This window comes from Bubalus bubalis, chromosome 13 (assembly GCF_019923935.1).
Source record: "Bubalus bubalis isolate 160015118507 breed Murrah chromosome 13, NDDB_SH_1, whole genome shotgun sequence".
In the NCBI taxonomy this organism is placed as follows: Eukaryota; Metazoa; Chordata; class Mammalia; order Artiodactyla; family Bovidae; genus Bubalus; species Bubalus bubalis.
In genome coordinates this window covers 17,612,237-17,633,052 of record NC_059169.1, presented here as the reverse complement: position 1 = coordinate 17,633,052, position 20,816 = coordinate 17,612,237, and the positions used below count along the sequence as shown (strand labels likewise).

The following is a 20,816-nucleotide window of genomic DNA, read 5'->3' as shown; positions in this document are numbered from 1 at the left end:
TTCCCTGTGACTCAGACTGTGGTGCCAGAGTCAGCAGCACCTGCATCTCCTGGAGCTTCTTAGAAATGCAGAGTCTCAGTCTCACCCAGACCTCTTGACTCAGCTTTGCATCTGAACATGACCTCCTTTCTCTCCCATGGGCAGTTTTTGATGAGTGATAACCGGTGATTCCCAAGAAGTGTCCTTTGACAATTTAAAACTGAACTCAAGAATCCCCACCCGGAGTCAAAGACAGACCAGTGTATGTGACACATACACAGACCAAGCAGTGTGTGTGCAGCTCTTTCACCACCTCATGGGATCAGAAAGGAGTCTTGATGCCCCAAGAGGGCATTAGGTCTGTTTGGCCTGTTCCCCAGGCACCATGTGTCCCACTTAGCTGTAGGTTTCTCTCTCAATCTGGCTGTGGGTGGTAGTTCTTTCTGCTGACTGCCGGCCCATCTGACCTCAGGTACCCTCTTTTCTCCCACTCACATGGATCCCTGTGTCCACATCATGCTTTAACATGTAAGATCTCTATGGTAGGCCTGTTCCTTTAACTGCAACTACACCTCTCCTCACCTCCTCTGTTCTAGCTACACAGAGGGACACAATAAGGTGTCAGGCCATCTAGGTGATAAGGAGGCCCATCAGCAGATGGAAAAGAAGCCAACAGACATGGATTTGAGTCCCATCCTGCTACTTACCAGCTCTGATATTTCAGACAGACTAAGTCATCTAAGCCTCAGTCTTTTCTTGTGCAAAATGAAAGTGATAGGATGTAACCTGTGGAGTTGATGTACAATTTAAACAACATAAGACATGTAAAGCACCCAGAGTAAATGCTTGGACAAAATGGTCATCATTTTAATAGGGTGTAAAATGACCATAACCACTTACACTGTGGAAGGTTTCTATCCCATAAGAATAAAGTGTTGGCCATTTGAAGTTGTATTTACCGCTATAGGATCCATCTGCTGTGTCTGTCTTTATCTGATTTATCTTATACCTAAATAATATTGTAATAGAGTTTCCATAAATTTCTCTGGCCTGAGTTAAAAATCTCAGCTTTCAGTGGAAGTTTGTCTCAGGACACCGCAGGTAATACAAATAAGAAAAAGTCAAATCCAATACAGTCAAATGCAATCGAATTGATGTCAACAAATACAGTTTAGTTAAAGAAACAAGAAAATGGCTATATTAGCTTTGTAAGCTAGAATGAGGTCACAGTTTTTATAGACATTTATATAAAATTATATAACATCTGTTAGAGTTGGAACAAGCCCACATGAGGGGACAGGGAGAGCATTTTCAAAGAATTAGACATGTGAGACAGACTTAATAGCCTGTGGTTAGGTTTTCAGCAGGTGGAAATGGGTGTGAAAGGCATTCCAGGAGGTGCAGAATAAGCAAAAGCACGATGCCCTGATCCAGTGAATGAAGACCTAGACACCTGCAAAGCATCCAGGAAAATTAACTACCAAGGGTGTAACACGCATTTTTGCATTCAACCCTCACCACTACCTACTGATGCCAAGGACTCTGATTCGTGTACATGAAGGATGGAGAGGTTGCTGCTGCTGCTGCTAAGTCACTTCAGTTGTGTCTGACTCTGTGCGACCCCATAGACGGCAGCCCACCAGGATGCCCCATCCCTGGGATTCTCCAGGCAAGAACACTGGAGTGGGTTGCCATTTCCTCCTCCAATGCATGAAAGTGAAAAGTGAAAGTGAAGTCGCTCAGTCGTGTCCGACCCTCAGCGACCCCATGGACTGCAGCCTTCCAGGCTCCTCCATCCATGGGATTTTCCAGGCAAGAGTACTGGAGTGGGGTGCCATTGCCTTCTCTGATGGAGAGGTTAGAGAGGACAGTTTTGTAGAAGAGACGTCCTGGGGTCGAGTGTCGGGTGCCGAGCTGGCAATCAGGAGCTTAATATGAGAAGTGAGAGCACATGGACCAGAGTGGGCAGGTGCAGGCGGCAGGGAGCCAGGAGCTGTTATGCCTCCAGCAAGACATCCTGGGAAAGTGATTCCACTTTTTGAAATCAAGTTGATGTTGATTAAAACAAAGCTATAACCTGGATTTGTGAACATGCAAGAAAATGGGTGGTAGTAGAAAATGGTAACATACTTCTGGAGGGTAGGTTAGCAGCTTAACCACTTCATCTGAAAATGTTCATACTTTGTTGTTGTTGTTCAGGCACCTAGTTGTGTCTGACTCTTTACGACCCCATGGACTGACACACACCAGGCTTCTCTGTCCCTCACCATATCCTGGAGTTGGCCCAATTTTTGTTCGTTGTATCAGTGATGTCATCCAGTGATCTTATCCTCTGTCATCCCCTTCTCCTACTTTCAATCTTTCCCAGCATCAGGGTCTTTTCCAATGAGTTGGCTGTTTATATCAGGTGGCCAGAGTATTGAAGTTTCAGCTTCAGTCCTTCCAATGAATATTCAGGACTGATTTCCTTTAGGATGGACTTGTTTGATCTCCTTGCTGTCCAAGGGGTTCACACTTGACTCTCAGAAATTTCACATCTGAGGGATCATGTGAAGGAAATGATTATGGTTATTTGCAAAGATTTAGCTTCAAGGATATTTAACACAGAGTTATTTATAATAGCTAACTATTTGACACTGCCTAAATTTCTAGCATTAGAGGATTTCTTAAATAAATGATCACATGTACCATAATATTATGCAAGCATTAAAATAAATATTTTATGAAATATTTAATGAAAACACATATAACAGTATGTTCACATTAATCCCATTTTGTTTAAATATGTGAACTGTGTCTTTAAGAACACATGAAAAAAATACAACAACAACAGAAAGAACACACACAGAAGCCTAGAAAGTAAAAAAATCATTTTAAGACTGTTTTTTTTTCCGGAGTGCTGGGGTATAGCTAGTATTTATTTACTTTTCAAATTCATTTGCACTGATTATGATTAAGGAAAGAGTTTATTTTAATTTTTTTTTAAACACTGTGGGCCTGGGAAAGATGTAATGAGAGTAAAGTGGGGAAGATGGATGAAGGGGTTGTTTTGTGTGGAGCATTGGGTGTTGATTATGCTGAGTTTGATGCGTGAAGAGAGATCCAGGAGCAAGTGTCTAAGCAGTGTCATCATCAGAGAGCAACCTGGTTGGAAAAACAGAAAGGGGCCACTGCAAGCAAGTAACAGAAGATTTTCTCCAAGTGTCTTTATAACTGTATCTATTTCTTTATTTTTGGCTGGGCTGGGTCTCTGTTGCTGCTCAGGCTTTTCTCTAGTTGCCACATGTAAGTTTCTCATTGTGGTGTTTTCTCTTGTTAAGAGCATGGGCTATCGGGTGCGAGGGCTTCATTAGTTGTGGCATGTGGGCTCAACAGTTGTGGTTCCCATGTTCTAGAGCGCAGGCTCAATAGTTGTGGTGCACAGGCTCAGTTGCTTCACAGCAGGTGGGATTCTCTTGGACTAGAGATTGAACCCACGTCTCCTGCACTGGCAGGCAGATTCTTTACTACTGAGCCACCAGTAAAGTCCCCCAAGTGTCTTTAGATTGAAGAATGTAAGGTTACTGATACTGGTGACACTCTCCATGGGCAATTGGTAAAACCCTTTGGTTACTCAGAAAAGACATTCAGACTATAGCTTTGATGACTGAACTCTGGAATAATCAGAGTCAGGTTTTCTTTGAGTTACTTTTTTTCTCTTTGGGGGCCTGGGGCCATGCAGCATGTGCGATCTTAGTTTCCTGACCAGGGATCAAATCCATGCCTCCTGCAGTGGAAGCGCAGAATTTTAACCACTGTAATGAATCCCAGGGAAGTCCCCTGGTTTTTTAGTTCTCTTCACTGGAGTTTGGAACTCACAGTCCTGTGGTCATGAGCAGTCCTCAGTGCCCCTATATATCTCAGTCTATTTACCCAAAGTTTACAGATGTTCCTGTTTACACAGATGAATCAGTTTCAGTGGAGCAGATAATATGGGAACATATACACATTCTCGCAGATCAGTTCTCACCTGTGTCCTGATGTGTGTTGATTTACATGTGAGAACACTCAGAGATACAGGCATACCTGTTAAACTGTGCTTCACAGATAATACTTTAAAAAAATTGGACATTTATGGCAATGCTGTGTTAGTTCAGTTCAGTTCAGTCACTCAATCATGTCCGACTCTTTGTGACCCCATGAACCACAGCATGCCAGGCCTCCCTGTCCCTCACCAATTTTCGGAGTCCACCCAAACTCATGTCCATTGACTTGGTGATGTCATCCAGCCATCTCATCCACTGTCGTCCTCTTCTCCTCCTGCCCTCAATCTTTGCCAGCATCAGGGTCTTTTCAAATGAGTTTGCTCTTTATATCAAGTGGCCAAAGTATTGGAGTTTCAGCTTCAAAATCAGTCCTTCCAATGAACACCCGGTATGATCTCCCTTAGGATGGGCTGGTTGGATCGCTTTGCAGTCCAAGGGACTTTTAAGAGTCTTCTCCAGTACCACAGTTTAAAAGCATCAATTCTTCGGTGCTCAGCCTTCTTCACAGTCCAACTCTCACATCCATATGTGACTGGAAAAACCATAGCCTTGACTAGATGGACCTTTGTTGGCAAAGTAATGTCTCTGGTTTTTAATATGCTATCTAGGTTGGTCATAACTTTCCTTCCAAGGAGTAAACGTCTTTTAATTTCATGGCTGCAATCACCATCTGCAGTGATTTTGGAGCCCAGAAAAATAAATTCAGCCACTGTTTCCTCTGTTTTCCCATCTATTTGCCATGAAGTGATGGGACTGCATGCCATGATCTTCATTTTCTGAATGTTGAGCTTTAAGCCAACTTTTTCACTCTCCTCTTTCACTTTCATCAAGAGGCTCTTTAGTTCCTCTTCACTTTCTGCCATAAGGGTAGTGTCATCTGCATATCTGAGGTTATTGATATTTCTCCTGGCAATCTTGATTCCAGCATATGCTTCCTCCAGCCCAGCGTTTCTCATGATGTACTCTGCATAGAAGTTAAACAAGCAGGGTGACAATATACAGCCTTGACATACTCCTTTTCCTATTTGGAACCAGTCTGTTGTTCCATGTCCATTTCTAACTGTTGCTTCCTGACCTGCATACAGGTTTCTCAAGAGGCAGGTCAGGTGGTCTCGTATTCCCATCTCTTTCAGAGATATCTTTCACAGATGACAATGACAGTGTCAGGCAAATACAATGGCACCATTTTTCCTATAGCATTTGCTCACTTCATGTCTCTGTCACATTTTGATAATTTTTGCAATATTTAAAACCATTTTGTTATTATTATATTTATTATCAAGATCTGTGATCAGTGGTTTTTAATGTTACTACCCTATAAATGCTCAGCTGGTTAGCATTCTTTTAGCAATAAAGTATTGGAAATTAAGGTATGTGCTATTACCTTATATAATGCTATTGTACATCATTAGACTACAGCATAGTATAAACAACTTTTATTTGCACAGAGAAACAAAAAATTCATATAACTTGCTTTATTTTGATATTCACATTGTTGAGGTGGTCTGGAGCCAAATCCAAAATATCTTTGAGGCCTGCCTGTAGAAAGAACAGATGAGCCACATATATACACACTATGACCTGCCTGCATGCAGAGAATGGCACATCTATATTACATGAATTAGGGATTAATGTAAGGTACAAAATGTCCTGAGAAGCCTGTATGCAGATTAAGAAGCAACAGTTAGAACCAGACATGGAACAATGGACTGGTACAAAATTGGAAAAGGAGTACTTCAAGGCTGTATATTGTTACCCTGCTTATTCAACTTACATGCAGAGTACAGCATGCAAAATGCTGGGCTGGATGGAGCTCACGCTGGAATCAAGACTGCCAGGAGAAATATCAGTAACCTCAGATATGCAGACGATATCACCCAAATGGCAGAATGCAAAGAGGAACTAAAGAGCCTCTTGATGAAGGTGAAAGAGGAGAGTGAAAAAAGCTGGCTTAAAACTCAACATGCAGAAAACTAAGATCATTGCATCTGTTGCCATCACTTCATGGCAAATGATGGGGAAACAATGGAAACAGTGATAGACTTTATTTTCTTATGCTCCAAATCACTGTGGATAATGACGGCAGCCATGCAATTAGAAGACTTGCTCCTTGGTAGAAAAGCTATGACAAACCTAGACAACATATTAAAAAGCCAATACGTTACTTTGCTGACAAAGGTGCATCTAGTCAAAGCTATGGTTTTTCCAGTAGTCATGTATAGATATGAGAGTTGACACAAAGAAGGCTGGGCACTGAAGAACTGATGCTTTTGAACTGGGGTGCTGGAGAAGACTCTTGAGAATCCCTTGGACAGCAAGGAGATCAAACCAGTCAATCCTAAAGGAAATCAACCCTGAATATTCATTGAAAGAAATGATGCTGAAGCTGAAGCTTCAGTACTTTGAAGAGCCATTTTATTGGAAAAGAACCTGATGCTGGGAAAGATTGAAGGCAGAAGGAGAATGAGATGACAGAGGATGAGCTGGTTGGGTGGCATCACCAATTCAATGGACATGAATTTGAGCAAGCTCCAGGAGATGGTGAAGGACAGGAAAACCTGGCATGCTGCAGTCCATGGGGTCACAGATAGTTGGACATGACCTAGTGACTGAACAACAAAATGTCTTATAGTCATTGTATTATCTTTATAAGATAGTAAAATTAGCTAAACCCACTTTTCTTATGTTTAATCCCTATAAAGATAAATTCATTTTTGAACTGTCATGATTGATTTGACAGACTAAGATTTGACACTTTAGAAGTATTCAAATCAGAAAACATGAAATGTTCCAAGCATTCTGATTATATTGTTCAGAAAGATTTAGTTGTTCTTTTTTTAAAGTCATGAGTTTTAAAACTTTAATGATTTATAAATGATCCAAGCATATCTTACACTCTCATCAATTCCAGATTTTAAATAGAGGTGAAATCATCTCTTGGAAAGCTTCCTTCAGAGAATTTGCAGTTGGGCTTCCCTGGTGGCTCAGATGGTAAAGAATCTGCTTGCAATGTAGGAGACCTGGGATCCATCCGTGGGTCAGGAAGATCCCCTTGAGTAGGAAATGGCAACCCACTCCAGTACTCTTGCCTGGAGAATTCCGTGGACAGAGGAGCCTGACAGTCTACAGTCCATGGGGTCACAAAGAGTTGGACACAAGTGAATTACTCATACTTTCTTTCACTTAAAAGTTCATTGGTAAAATAGGCCAGTTTCTGCATATATATATTTGAATGTGGTTTTATTCACCACCAGCATTTTACGTGGGAGAAGGAAATGGCAACCCACTCCAGTATTCTTGCCTGGAGAATCCCATGGACAGAGGAGCCTGGCAGGCTACAGTCCATGGGATTGCAAGTGTCAGACATGACTCAACAACTAAACCACCAAACACCAGCATTTTACCTACCTTGAATTGATTCTTTCATCTTACTGTTAATGCATTTAATTTCTCTCTGCTTTGGTTTTAATAAATAGACTGACACTTGACATGTGTCTTTCCAAGGTTCAGTTGTAAGTATTAATGTATTAATAAAATGCCTTTTGAACTGCTCTGATGAAAGGTCTCATGTAAATAGCAAACTTTATCTGTATCACTGTTGATCTCATTATGGACATTTTGGCTTCTGGCCTCTGTCTTTTGAGACTGAGACCTGCATTTTATATTTGAAGATGTTTCCTTTCAAGATAGAATATAATTAAGATATTTAATATCAGGAAGTGATTTCATTTTTCTACCGAAGAATAATTCCTCTTAAATAAATAACATTTCCCTGAGAAAGTGAGCACTTGTTTGTGTATAACACTTCTGACTTGAATGTCAACATTTCTGTAAAATTACCCATGTAATTCTCAAGGTCAAATTACCCAGAGAGTAGGAATAAAACTAACTAAAAAGCTGACTTCTTATGGACCACCTAGGAGACTGCTAGTTTTTCACTGCAGGCAGATTATTTTTTTTTAGGTCTTCTTCCTTTATTTATGAATTCTAGTTACACACATACACACACACACACATACACACACACTGCATACACATACATGTCCCCCCCTTTAATATACCACATAATGATCAATTCAGTTCAGTCACTAAGTCATGTCTAACTCCTTGCGACCCCATGGACTACATCACGCCAGGCCTCCCTGTCCGTCACCAACTCCAGGAGTTCACCCAAACTCATGTCCATTGAGTCAGTGATGCCATCTAACCATCTCATCCTCTGTCGTCCCCTTCTGCTCCTTATAATTATAGAAAACAGTTTTTAGCACATTAAACATTTATTCAGGGAAATCAGGGACATTTTTAGAAGGCATGAAAATCACTATACTTTATGTTGTATATTCTTGGGATGATGGTGATCTCAATCAGGGACATTTGTGACTTTCTATCATTTTTGGTTGCCACTATTTGGGTGTTGTGTCTGGTATTAGTGGGTTCATGGCTACTGTTAATCATTCTACAATATTCAGGACAGGCCCCCCACCCTCAACAATGAATTATCTGGTCCAAAATGCCAGCAGGGCCATGCTTGAGAAACTTATGAAGTCACTCAGTCATGTCTGACTCTTTGTGACCCCATGGACTGTAGCCCTCCAGACTCCTCTGTCCATGGGATTCAGCAGTCAAGAATACTGGAGTGGTTTGCCATTTCCTTCTTCAGCGGATCTTCCTGACCCAGGGATCAAACCCAGGTCTTCTGCACTGCAGCCAGATGCTTTACCATCTGAGCCACCAGGGCAGCCCTGAGAAACTTACAGACTACTCTTTATATATAATTGAACTTTTAAGATTAATCTTCAACAATCAGGGTTCTCCTGGGTTTTGTGTGTCCTGTTGATTCTTCATCCCCCTGGGTCTCTTTACAGCTTGGCATCGTGGGAAGAACAGGAGCTGGAAAAAGTTCCCTCACTGCTGCCCTTTTTAGATTGTCAGAACCTGAAGGCATCATTAATATTGATGGGATCTTCACAAACAGTATTGGACTTCACGATTTAAGAAAGAAAATTTCAGTTGCACTTCAGGTATGCACAGCAGAACACTCTCACATGTTCCTTTTATAAGGTATCTAATTTTAAGTGTTTTTAATTTTTTTTTTTTTCAAATTAAGTGAACGAGTTGATCCTTTTTTTCCCAATAGAGCATATTTTTAGCCCCAGGTATTTTCAGCAGATACTTTCATCAGATACCAGGTTTTGGTTTTTTGTTCGTTAGTTTCATGTGCATGTGATTTAATGACTGAGATAGATTTCTTGACTCAGATTTTCTCAGTTTACACAAGTTGATTCACTGATAATCATATAATTCTGAGAACAGGAGGGCAAATGGTTTGTTTAGTGCTGGAGAGGCTCCTATAGGGAAACATGAATTTTATTAATAAGTGTCTTACACATGGAATTCTGCTGTGAGAAATGAGGACTTCTTTTCAAAAGTTATTATTACCTCCTTGGAAACTTTCTGTGAAACTGTGGGGCTTTGAGAATTATAGTATACATAGATGATTTGGGGAGACTTTGACAATTCAGTCATTAATGAATAATTTTCACCAGGGAGGCAATACAGAATAAGGAAGAGCAGAAGACTCAGAATTCTGTCTCTGTGTACCTTGGTTTTCTCTGTCTAACAAGGCTGATAATGATATCACCCCCTCAGTCTGTTGTGAGGACAAAATAGGTCAATGAGTGTGAAGTGTTCCATGTAGACCCATATGTGCCTGCTGTGATGGTGGAGTGTGGAGTTGGCCATCTCTTCCTGGGCTCTCATTCTGTTCTCTTTTCTTCTTCTTTGTAAAGTAGTATAACTTTCAGGGAGAGTTTTGGAGACTGGATTATATGCAGGGTAGACAGTCCTGTCATTCTTTGTGGTTCATTCACTCAACATAATTCTGTGATATTTACTGAGAAATTACTATCCTCCAGGTATATAGCCAAGGCCAACATAGGCCCTGTGTCCTCATCTATCATCTTGCTTTCTGCTTTGACAGACTTGCTGATTAAAAAAAAAAAAAAAAGAGTTTTAATTTATATACTTAGTAATCTTCCACCCATCAAAGGAAGCCCAGAAAAATACCCTCTTGAGATGAGAAACAGAAAGGAGATGAGAAAGAATGTGCCAGGCAAATGTGCTTCCTGGAATGTGAGAGTAATGTGTCCTGAAATACCTGTTTATCAGGAAGCATGTATAACATGGAAACCAAAGGAAGGCAAATGTGGACTTGGGTACAGCTGTTGCTACTTGCCCGTGACCTTGAAAATACCTGGAATTACTCTAAGTACTTTTAAAACCAAGATATTATTTTCAGACTCTAGTGAAATGCCACCTCACACCCCTTAAGATGTTTGCTATCAAAGAAAAGAGAGAAAAAAAGAAAATGACAAGTGCTGACAGGGATGTGGAGAAATTAGAATCCTTATTCATTGCTGATAGGAATATGAAATAGTGCAGCTACTATGGAAATCAACTTGTTGGTTGCTCTGAAAAGTTAAAGATGGAATTATCATATGATCTAGCAATTCTACTTCAGAGTATAAACTCAAAAGAATTGAAAGAAAAGTCTTGAAGAGATACTGGAACATGCATGTTATAGCAGCATTATTCCCAACAGCAAAAACGTGGAGGCACCCAAGGGTTCATTGACAGATGAATCAACAAGCAAAATGTGGTGCATATACATACAGTAGAATATTACTCAGCCTTAAAAAAGAAGAAATTTCTGACACATGCTAGAGCACAGATGAACCATGAGAAAATTAAGCTAAGTGAGATAAGTCACTTACAAAGGACAAATACTGTATGATTCTACTAACAGGAGGTACCTAGACTAGTAAACAGCTATGAAAAGAAGAGAAGCGAAAGGCAAAGGAGAAAAGGAAAGATATACCAAATGCATAGTTCCAAAGAATAGCAAGGAGAGATAAAAAAAGCCTTCCTCAGTGATCAGTGCAAAGAAATAGAGGAAAACAATAGAATGGGAAAGACTAAAGATTTCTTCAAGAAAATTAGAGATACCAAGGGAATTTTTCATACAAAGATGGGCACAATAAAGGACAGAAATGGTATGGACTTAACAGAAGCAGAAGATATTAAGACAAGATGGCAAGAATACACAGAAGAACTGTACAAAAAAGATCTTCATGACCCACATAATCACAATGGTGTGATCACTCATCAAGAGCCAGACATCCTGGAATGAAAAGTCAAGTGGGCCTTAGGAAGCATCACTATGAACAAAGCTAGTGGAGGTGATGGAATTTCAGTTGAGCTATTTCAAATCCTGAAAGATGATGCTGTGAAAGTGCGGCACTCAATATAACAGTGACTTTGGAAAACTCCCCAGTGGCTACAGGACTGCAAAAGTTCAGTTTTCATTTCAATTCCAATGAAAGGCAATGCCAAAGAATGCTCAAACTGCTGCACAATTGCATTCATCTCACACTAATGGTAGAAGGCAGTGGCACCCCACTCCAGTACTCTTGCCTGGAAAATCCCATGGACAGAGGAGCCTGGTAGGCTGCAGTCCATGGGGTCGCTAGGAGTCAGACACGACTGAGCAACTTCACTTTCAATTTTCACTTTCACGCATTGGAGAAGGAAATGGCAACCCACTCCAGTATTCTTGCCTGGAGAATCCCAGGGGCTGCCATCTATGGGGTAGCACAGAGTGGGACATGACTGAAGTGACTTAGCAGCGGCAGCAGCAGCAGCAGCACACACTAACAAATTAATGCTCAAAATTCTCCAAGCCAGGCTTCAACAGTATGTGAACCATGAACTTCCTGATGTTCAAGCTGGATTTAGAAAAGGCAGAGGAACCAGAGATCAAATTGCCAGCACCCGCTGGATCATCACAAAAAATCTATTTCTGCTTTATTGACTATGCTAAAGCCTTTGACTGTGTAGATCACAACAAACTGAAAAACTCTTAGAAAGATGGGAATACCAGACCACCTGACCTGCCTCCTGAGAAATCTGTTTGAAGATCAGGAAGCAGCAGTTAGAACTGGACATGGGACAACAGACTGGTTCCAAATAGGGAAAGGAGTACATCAAGGCTGTATATTCTCACCCTGCTTATTGAACTTATATGCAGTGTACATCATGAGAAACGCTGGGCTGGAGAAGCACAAGCTGGAATCAAGACTACCGGGAGAAACATCAATAACCTCAGATATGCAGATGACACCACCCTTTTGACAGAAAGTGAAGAAGAATTAAATAGTCTCTTGATGAAAGTGAAAGAGGAGAGTGAAAAAGTTGGCTTAAAGCTCAACATTCAGAAAACGCAGATCATGGCATGTGGTCCCATCACTCCATGGAAAATAGATGGTGAAACAGTGGAAACCGTGACAGACTTTATTTTGGGAGCTCCAAAATCACTGGAGATTGTTACCACAGCCATGAAATTAAAAGACACTTAACGCCTTGGAAGGAAAGTTATGGCCAACCTAGACAGCATATTAAAAAGCAGGGACATTACTTTGCCAACAAAGGTCTGTCTAGTCAAGGCATTGGTTTTTCCAATAGTCATGTATAGATGTGAGATTTGGACTATAAAGAAGGCTGAGTGCCAAAGAATTGATGCTTTTGAACTGTGGTGTTGGAGAAGACTCTTGCAAGTCCCTTGGATGGCAAGGAGATCCAACCAGTCCATCGTAAAAGAAATCAGTCCTGAATATTCACTGGAAGTACTGATGCTAAAGCTGAAACTCCAGTACTTTGGCCACCTGATGTGAAGAGCTGACTCATTTGAAAAGACCCTGATCCTGGAAAGATTGAGGGCAGGAGGAGAAGGGGATGACAGAGGATTAGATGGCTGGATGGCATCACCGACTCAATGGACATGAGTTTGGGTAAACTCCGGTAGTTGGTGATGGTCAGGGAGGCCTAGCATGCTGCAGTCCATGGGGTCACAAAGAGTGGACACAACTGAGTGACTGAACTGAGAATAGTAAATTCAGGGATACAAGATGTAGAATGTTGTGTGCCAGGAGTGGCCAGGAGAGGGGAGTTGTTGTTTAATGGGTACAGATTTTCAGTTCTCCAAGATGAAAGGAGATCTATGGCTGGATGGTGGTGATGGCTGTACGACAATATGAATGTATTTAATACCAATGAACTGTGCACTTAAAGTGGTTAATCTAGAAAATTTTATGTGTATTTTATCACAATTATAACATTTTTGTCAAAGGTATCCCTTTAAGGAAAAATGAGACCAACTTTTGAGCACATTCAGTCCCCATATTTAAAGATTTCCTATGACTATTAGATTTATGACTTGTGGTTACAGTAGAAAATAAATGAGCTTAGATTCCCAAGTTTTATGTCTTGATGGTACTCATCTCTGAAATGGCCGTATAATATTAGTTAGTAGAAATAAAGGGCATGTCTGTAAAGTCCTTTTATATCCTTGGATGTAAAGCTTTAGAAACATGCCCTGCATTATTTTGGCATCTTGTCCCATCACTTCATGGGAAATAGATGGGGAAACAGTGGAAACAGTGTCAGACTTTATTTTGGGGGGGCTCCAAAATCACTGCAGATGATGATTGCAGCCATGAAATTTAAAGACACTTACTCCTTAGAAGGAAAGTTATGACCAACCTAGATATTATATTCGAAAGTAGAGGCATTACTTTGCCAACAAAGGTCTGTCTAGTTAAGCCTATGGTTTTTCCAGTGGTCATGTATGGATGTGAAAGTTGGACTGTGAGCTCCAAAGAATTGATGCTTTTGAACTGTGTTGTTGGAGAAGACTCTTGCAAGTCCCTTGGACTGCAAGGAGATCCAACCAGTCCATTCTGAAGGAGATCAGTCCTGGGTGTTCATTGGAAGGACTGATGCTGAAGCTGAAACTCCAATACTTTGGCCACCTCATGCAAGGAGTTGACTCATTGGAAAAGACTCTGATGCTGGGAGGGATTGGGGGCAGGAGGAGAAGGGGACAACAGAGAATGAGATGGCTGGATGGCATCACCGACTCGATGGACATGGGTTTGAGTGAACTCTAGGAGTTGGTGATGGACAGGGAGGCCTGGTGTTCTGTGATTCATGTGGTCACAAAGAGTCAGACAGGACTGAACTGAACTGAACTCAATAGGAAAAAGTTGTATGCTTATGTACATAAAATAACTCTGTAAATAAATAGCATTAGATGATTCTTGGCTCTGCCAATAATGTTTGGAAGCACATCTGAACAAAGACTAAACATGCCTCGACATCAGCATGTTTTGGTTCTTTTCTGTTGGTTTCCATTCTTTGAGCATGTTCTAGGTACACACTCCAGACAGCTTGTTTACTTAGCACAAAGTAGTGCTAAGCTTTGTATCCATGTAGATTCCACTTTATATGCCTTTGTCTCCAAGGTGCAGTGTTGGTTGATTAAAGAGAAAGAATCTTGAGAGAACTTGCAGTGCATAAAGATTCTCAGGAAGCCATTCAGGAGGCAGACAGCGGTAGAATGTTTCAGAGTATAGACCAAGTGTTTCTGTGACTCACAGTATATTCCTACTCTGCCTCGTCAACTGTGGGACCTTGATGATGTCACTCGGCTGCCAAGCTTCAACATCCTCGTCCTTAAACCCGGTATGGGAATAATTGACCCACAGATTTGTTGTGAAGATGTAACTTAGTGAGGTAGTGTTTGTGCCCATGTCTCATTCTTGGGAATGCTCAGTCATCAGGAATTGTTATTCTTAAGAATCAGGACACTGGCCTTTCGAGTGTTATTTCTACTTAAGTAAAGAGAACTGAAATGACTTTATTCTTTAATTTCTGTTTATGTGTTCATGGTCTTTGGTGGTTTTCTTTATATTTATCTTTTAATAATAAAAACTCCAATTAAAATAAATAAATTTATTTAAAAAATAAAAATAAAATGCAGCTGAAAGGCAAAAAAAAAAAACAAACCTAAATTGTTTACATAAATATGAATAGTAAAGCAAGGAAACAAAATAAAACCACACACAAAAACACAATAGGACTTTGGGGGAAAAGCATAACAGAGAAATGTATCTAAAATTTTCCACCAAGAGCAAGAAATCAGACTAAACTTTTTTTGTATTTTGACTTCTGGCTTTTCTCCCACAGCTTCTTTCCTGACCATCACCTTGTACACACTCTTACTTTCCAATCCCCCACCAAGACCTTCAACCTTTTTCTCAGCCCTGCCCACACTCTTACCTATTTTCTTTCTGTCTTTGAGGACAGGGCCTATATCTCTCATTTTGTTTCTCTAGTGCTTGTTACAGTCCCTGGCAAGTTACACAAGTATTAATAATAATTCCTAACATTTATGGAATCATTAACACATTTTAACTCCTTATTCCACCATTTCTTGCTTAATCCTCAAAATTTGTTGTTATCCTTATCTGACAGATTTAAAAACTGAGTCACTGGGAGCTTATCCTACTTATCAAGTAAGGGGCGGAGCCAGGATTCAAATTTTATGTGTGTCTATTTTTTTAAGTTGAAGTATAGCCCTGGGATTTCTTTGGAAGGAATGATTCTAAAGCTGAAACTCCAGTACTTTGGCCACCTCATGCGAAGAGTTGACTTATTGGAAAAGACTCTGATGCAGGGAGGGATTGGGGGCAGGAGGAGAAGGGAACAACAGAGGATGAGATGGCTGGATGGCATCGCTAACTTGATGGACGTGAGTCTCAGTGAACTCCGGGAGTTGGTGATGGACAGGGAGGCCTGGCGTGCTGCGATTCATGGGGTCGCAAAGAGTCGGACACGACTGAGTGACTGATCTGATCTGATCTGATAGTTGATTCACAGTGTTTCAATTGAATGGCAGAGTTTCAGTTTTTTTTTTAATAAATTTATTTATTTTAATTGGAGGCTAATTACTTTACAGTATTGTATTGGTTTGGCTATACATCAACATGAATCCGCCATGGGTATACACGTGTTCCCCATCCTGAACCCCCCCTCCCACCTCCCTCCCTGTTCCATCCCTCTGGGTCATCCCAGGGCACCAGCTCCAAGCATCCTGTATTCTGCATCGAACCTGGACTGGCGATTCATTTCGTATATGATATTATACATGTTTCAGTGACATTCTCCCAAATCATCCCACCTTCGCCCTCTCCCACAGAGTCCAAAAGACTGTAGAGTTTCAGTTATATATATATATATATATATTTATATATAAAATTATATATATATATATTTTATATGTGTGTATATATATACACATATATATTCTTTTTCAGATCCTTTTATCATAAGCTATTGCAAGATATTACATGTAGTTCCCTGTTTTATAAAATAGATTGTTTTTATCTATTTTGTATATAGTAGTGTATATCTATTAATCCCATATTTCTAATATATTCCTCCCCATTGCTTTACTCTTTGGTAACTGTTAGTTTGTTTTATATGTCTGTGCATCTATTTCTGTGTTATAAATAAGTTCATTTCTGTCATTTTTAAGATTCCACATATAAGTGATCTTAGATGCTATTTGTCTTTCTCTGATTTATTTCACCTAGTCTGATAATCTCTGGGTCCATTCTTGTCATTGCAGGTGGCATTTTTTATTTCTTTTTTTTATGGCTTATAATATTTAATTGTGTGTGTGTCTCTGTGTGTGTGTGTGTGTGTGTGTATAGCACATCTTCTTTATCCATTTATCTGTCCATGGACATCAGTTCAGTTCAGTCACTCAGTCGTGTCCAACTCTTTGCAAGCCCATCTACTGCAACACTCTAGGCCTCCCTGTCCATCACCAACTCCTGGAGCCTACTCAAACTCATGTTCATAGAGTCAGTGATGCCATCCAACCATCTCATCCTCTGTCATCCCCTTCTGCTTCTGCCCTCAGTCTTTCCCAGCATGAGAGTCTTTTCCAGTGAGTCAGTTCTTCTCATTAGGTGGTCAAAATATTGGAGTTTCAGCTTCAGCATCAGTCCTTCCAATGAATATTCAGGAGTGATTTCCTTTAAGATGGACTGGTTGGATCGCCTTGCAGTCCAAGGGACTCTGAAGCATCTTCTCCAACACCACAGTTCAAAACCATCAATTTTTCAGCACTCAGCTTTCTTTATAGTCCAAAGATTTATGTTCATGGACATATCTTGGCTATTGTAAGTAGTTTTGTTGTAAACACTGAGGTACATGTATCTTTTTGAATTAGAGTTTTTTCCTTTTCCTGGATATATGCTGAGGAGTGAAATTGCTGTATCACATGGTAACTCTTTTTCGTTTTTTTAAGAAACCTCCATACTGTTTCCCACAATAATTGAAACAGTTTACATTTCCACAAACAGCGTATGAGGGTCTTGTTTTCTCCACACCCTCTCCAGAATTTATTATTTGTAGACATTTAAATGATGGCCATTCTGACTAGTGTAAAGTCGTACCTTGTAGTTTTGATCTTCATTTCTCTTATTGTTAGTGATGTTCAGTATCTTTTCATGTGCCTATTGGCCATCTGTATGTATTCTTTTTATAAATGTCTGTTTAGGTCTTTTGCCCATTTTTTGAATGAGTTGTTTGTTTCTTTGATATTGAGCTGATAATCTGTTGTATATATGGAAATCTGTTGCATTTATATAGACTAAAAACAAAGTATCAGAAAGAAAAATTAAGAAAGCAATCCCATTGGCCATCACATCAAAGGAAAGGAAAAAGAAAACAACACTACGAATACCTAGGAATAAACCTACCTAAGGGTGTTCTTTGGAAGGAATGATGCTAAAGCTGAAACTCCAATACTTAGGACACCTCATGCGAAGAGTTGACTCACTGAAAAAGACTCTGATGCTGGGAGGGATTGGGGGCAGGAGAAAAAGGGGATGACAGAGGATGAGATGGCTGGATGGCATCACTGACTCGATGGACGTGAATCTGAGTTGATGATGGACAGGGAGGCCTGGCGTACAGCGATTCATGGGGTCGCAAAGAGTGGGACACGACTGAATGACTGAACTGAACTGAACTGAAGGAGACAAAAGACTTATAGTTCAAAAACTGTAAGACACTGATGAAATAAATTGAAGATGACACAAACAGTTGGAAAGATGTACTGTGTTCTTAGACTGGAAGAATTAATATTGTTAAGAATGATCATACTACCCAAGGTGATTTACAGATTCAATACAATCCCTATTAAATTAGCAATGGCATTTTTCACAGAACTAGACAAAAAAAATGTTTTTATAACTTGTATGGAAGCAGAAAAGAGCTCAAATAGCCAAAGCAATCTTGAGAAAGAAGAACAAAGCTGGAAGGATCACAGTCCTTTACTTTAGACTTTACTACAAAGATACAGAAATGAAAAAGTATGTTCCTGTCACAGAAATCAGACACATGGACTAATGGAACAGGATAGGAAACCCAGAAATAAACTCATGCACTTATGGTCAATTAATCTAAGACAATCAAGGTAAGAATATGTAATGGAGAGAAGACAGTTTCTTTAATAAATAGTGCTGGGGAATCTCAACAGCTATACATAAAAGAATGAAGTTAGAGTATTCTCTAATACTATATACAAAAACAAAGTAAAAATGAACTAAAGACCTAAAGAACTGTAAGATAAGATCCTAGAGGAAGACATGGGCAGAATACTCTTTGACATAAATCACAGCAATGTGTTCTTGGACCTGTCCCATAAAGTCATGGAAAACAAAAGCAAAAATAAACAAATGGGACCTAATTAAACTTAAAAGATTTTGCAGTGCAAAGGAAACTACAAAAAAAGAAGAAGAAAAGACAGCCTATGGAATGGAAGAAAATATTTGCAAATGACACAACCAACAAGGTATTAATTTCCAAAATATATTAACAGGATTCAAATTAAAGAGATTCCCAGCTCCAGAGGCAGAACACCGAATTACTCTGCTTGTGACTGCAACCGGCTGTTGCCTGTGGTCCACAGAACTGCTGCATATCATGATTTCATGTGCATGTGCACACGTACGGATGCACACACAGAGGAACAGGAATTTCATAAAACAAAATTACTCTTCTCTGTGCTCTGATGTTTTCTGTGATACCAGTTCTATTCTAGTTCATATAAAAGACAAAACGATGATCACGAGGCACTAAATTTCCTGATTCATTGACTACACCTGCAGTTTGAAAACACCACTCCTTACTGTCCCCTATTGGGCTGGGCTCCTGGTCCATGTTAGCATGACACCAGGAACTTCAATGTTGTTCCAGAGTCTCACAGAAGCCCTGCAAAACTAACTCCATTTAGTAAGGGAACTGAGTCTTGGGAAGATTAATAATTTATCCTGAGCCGAATAACTAATAAGTGGTAGAATCAGAAGTTAGAACTGTCTGATTCCAAATTAATTTTTTTTTTTTCACTAACTGTTGTTGTTCAGTCGCTAAGCCGTATCTGACTCTGTGACCCCATGGACTTCAGCACGCCAGGCTTCCCTGTCCATCACCAACTCCCAGAGCTTGCTCAAACTCATGTCCATCAAGTCAGTGATGCCATCCAGCCCTCTCATCCTCTGTCATCCTTTTCTCCTCCTGCCTTCAATCTTTCCCATCGTCATGGTCTTTTCCAGTGAGTCAGCTCTTCGCATCAGGTGACCAAAGTATTGGAGTTTCAGCTTCAGCATCAGTCCTTGCAGTGAATATTCAGGGTTGATTCCCTTTAGGATTGACTGATTTGATCTCCTTGAAGTCCAAGGGACTCTCAAGAATCTTCTCCAACACCACAGTTCAAAAGCATCAATTCTTCATCTGTGTTGTACTCATCAGATATTTTCCCCATTTTTCTTACCACCCCACTTGAAAGGATTTCCCAAACCATAGCAAGAGTGAATAAGTATGGAGCAAAGCAAGATACTACTCCTATTGCTCTGTTACTCATTTGGACAATATCAGTTTAGAAGTGGGTTTATTCACTTGTATATCGTGGGCTGATATGTGTCAGGAGAAGATACTCAAAATCTTATCCCTCTTCAACCAAGAGCCCTTTGTCTTTACAGGGTCTTGCTAGTTGCAGAGGTGGAGAAAATCTGTTAGTTTGGTTACTTGAATTTACTTGTCTAAGTGCAAAAACTTACATTCTTCTTCCCCCCAAATGAGTAGGAAGCAGTGATGCTTGTGTCTCAACACCCCTATGTAGGGAATTTAGAAAGCTGAGAGAAGACTCTGCAGAGGGGGAGCCCAGTGCTGTTTCTTTGAGTTGCCTCTCTTAGGTGAGCCAGGCCCACACCATCTTCCCTGGATCCCTGGTCCCTGTGATCCTGGAAGCAGCAGGGAGCTTCCATGGTGGTCTCTCTTCCTCCAAGCTTCATCCCTGTCAGTGCTGACCCCACATGAACGGGTCAGAACTGTGGGAGATGTGATGGTAACAAGGACCTGGGTAGGAGCAGAGACAGGGGAGTGGGGACATAGACAATCAGTCATGGGGGGAACATTCCAAGATGAATACTATGTTTTTAAGAAGGTACTCCTCAACTTCTGTTCAAATTTCAGGAATAAGCAAAAATGAAAGATCTTAAATAATTTCCTTAAATACAACAGGTAGCTGAAATATGTGTGTTCTTTGTGCTCAGGATCTGAAGTAGTTAAATACAACCCCCAGAAAGAACACCGATTGAGATTATATGCAGGGAATAGTCTGGTTACTTGAAGGAACCTGGAAAATGGAGGGAAGATGGAGAAGAAAAGAAGGAAGAATATGCGGGACCAGCCTCCCCTTGCCTGGCTATATCGCTTGTGTAAACCTCATGGAGACAGCTGAAGGATGAGAAATTGCCTGCATGTGGGAATCTTAAGGTTGATAATTACAAAGAGTAACAAGTTTTTATAAAAATCTGAAGTAGAATGATGGTTATTCCCCTG

At 40.3% G+C, this 20,816-nt stretch overlaps 2 protein-coding genes across 2 annotated transcripts in view; both read left to right on the top strand.

The window, feature by feature from the left end:
• Positions 1-20,816, top strand: part of LOC102413807 (ATP-binding cassette sub-family C member 4) — a 500,000-nt gene that overhangs the window by 117,753 nt on the left and 361,431 nt on the right. The gene's annotated exons all lie outside the window — the stretch shown is intronic.
• Positions 1-20,816, top strand: part of LOC123464831 (ATP-binding cassette sub-family C member 4-like) — an 891,549-nt gene that overhangs the window by 836,208 nt on the left and 34,525 nt on the right. The gene's annotated exons all lie outside the window — the stretch shown is intronic.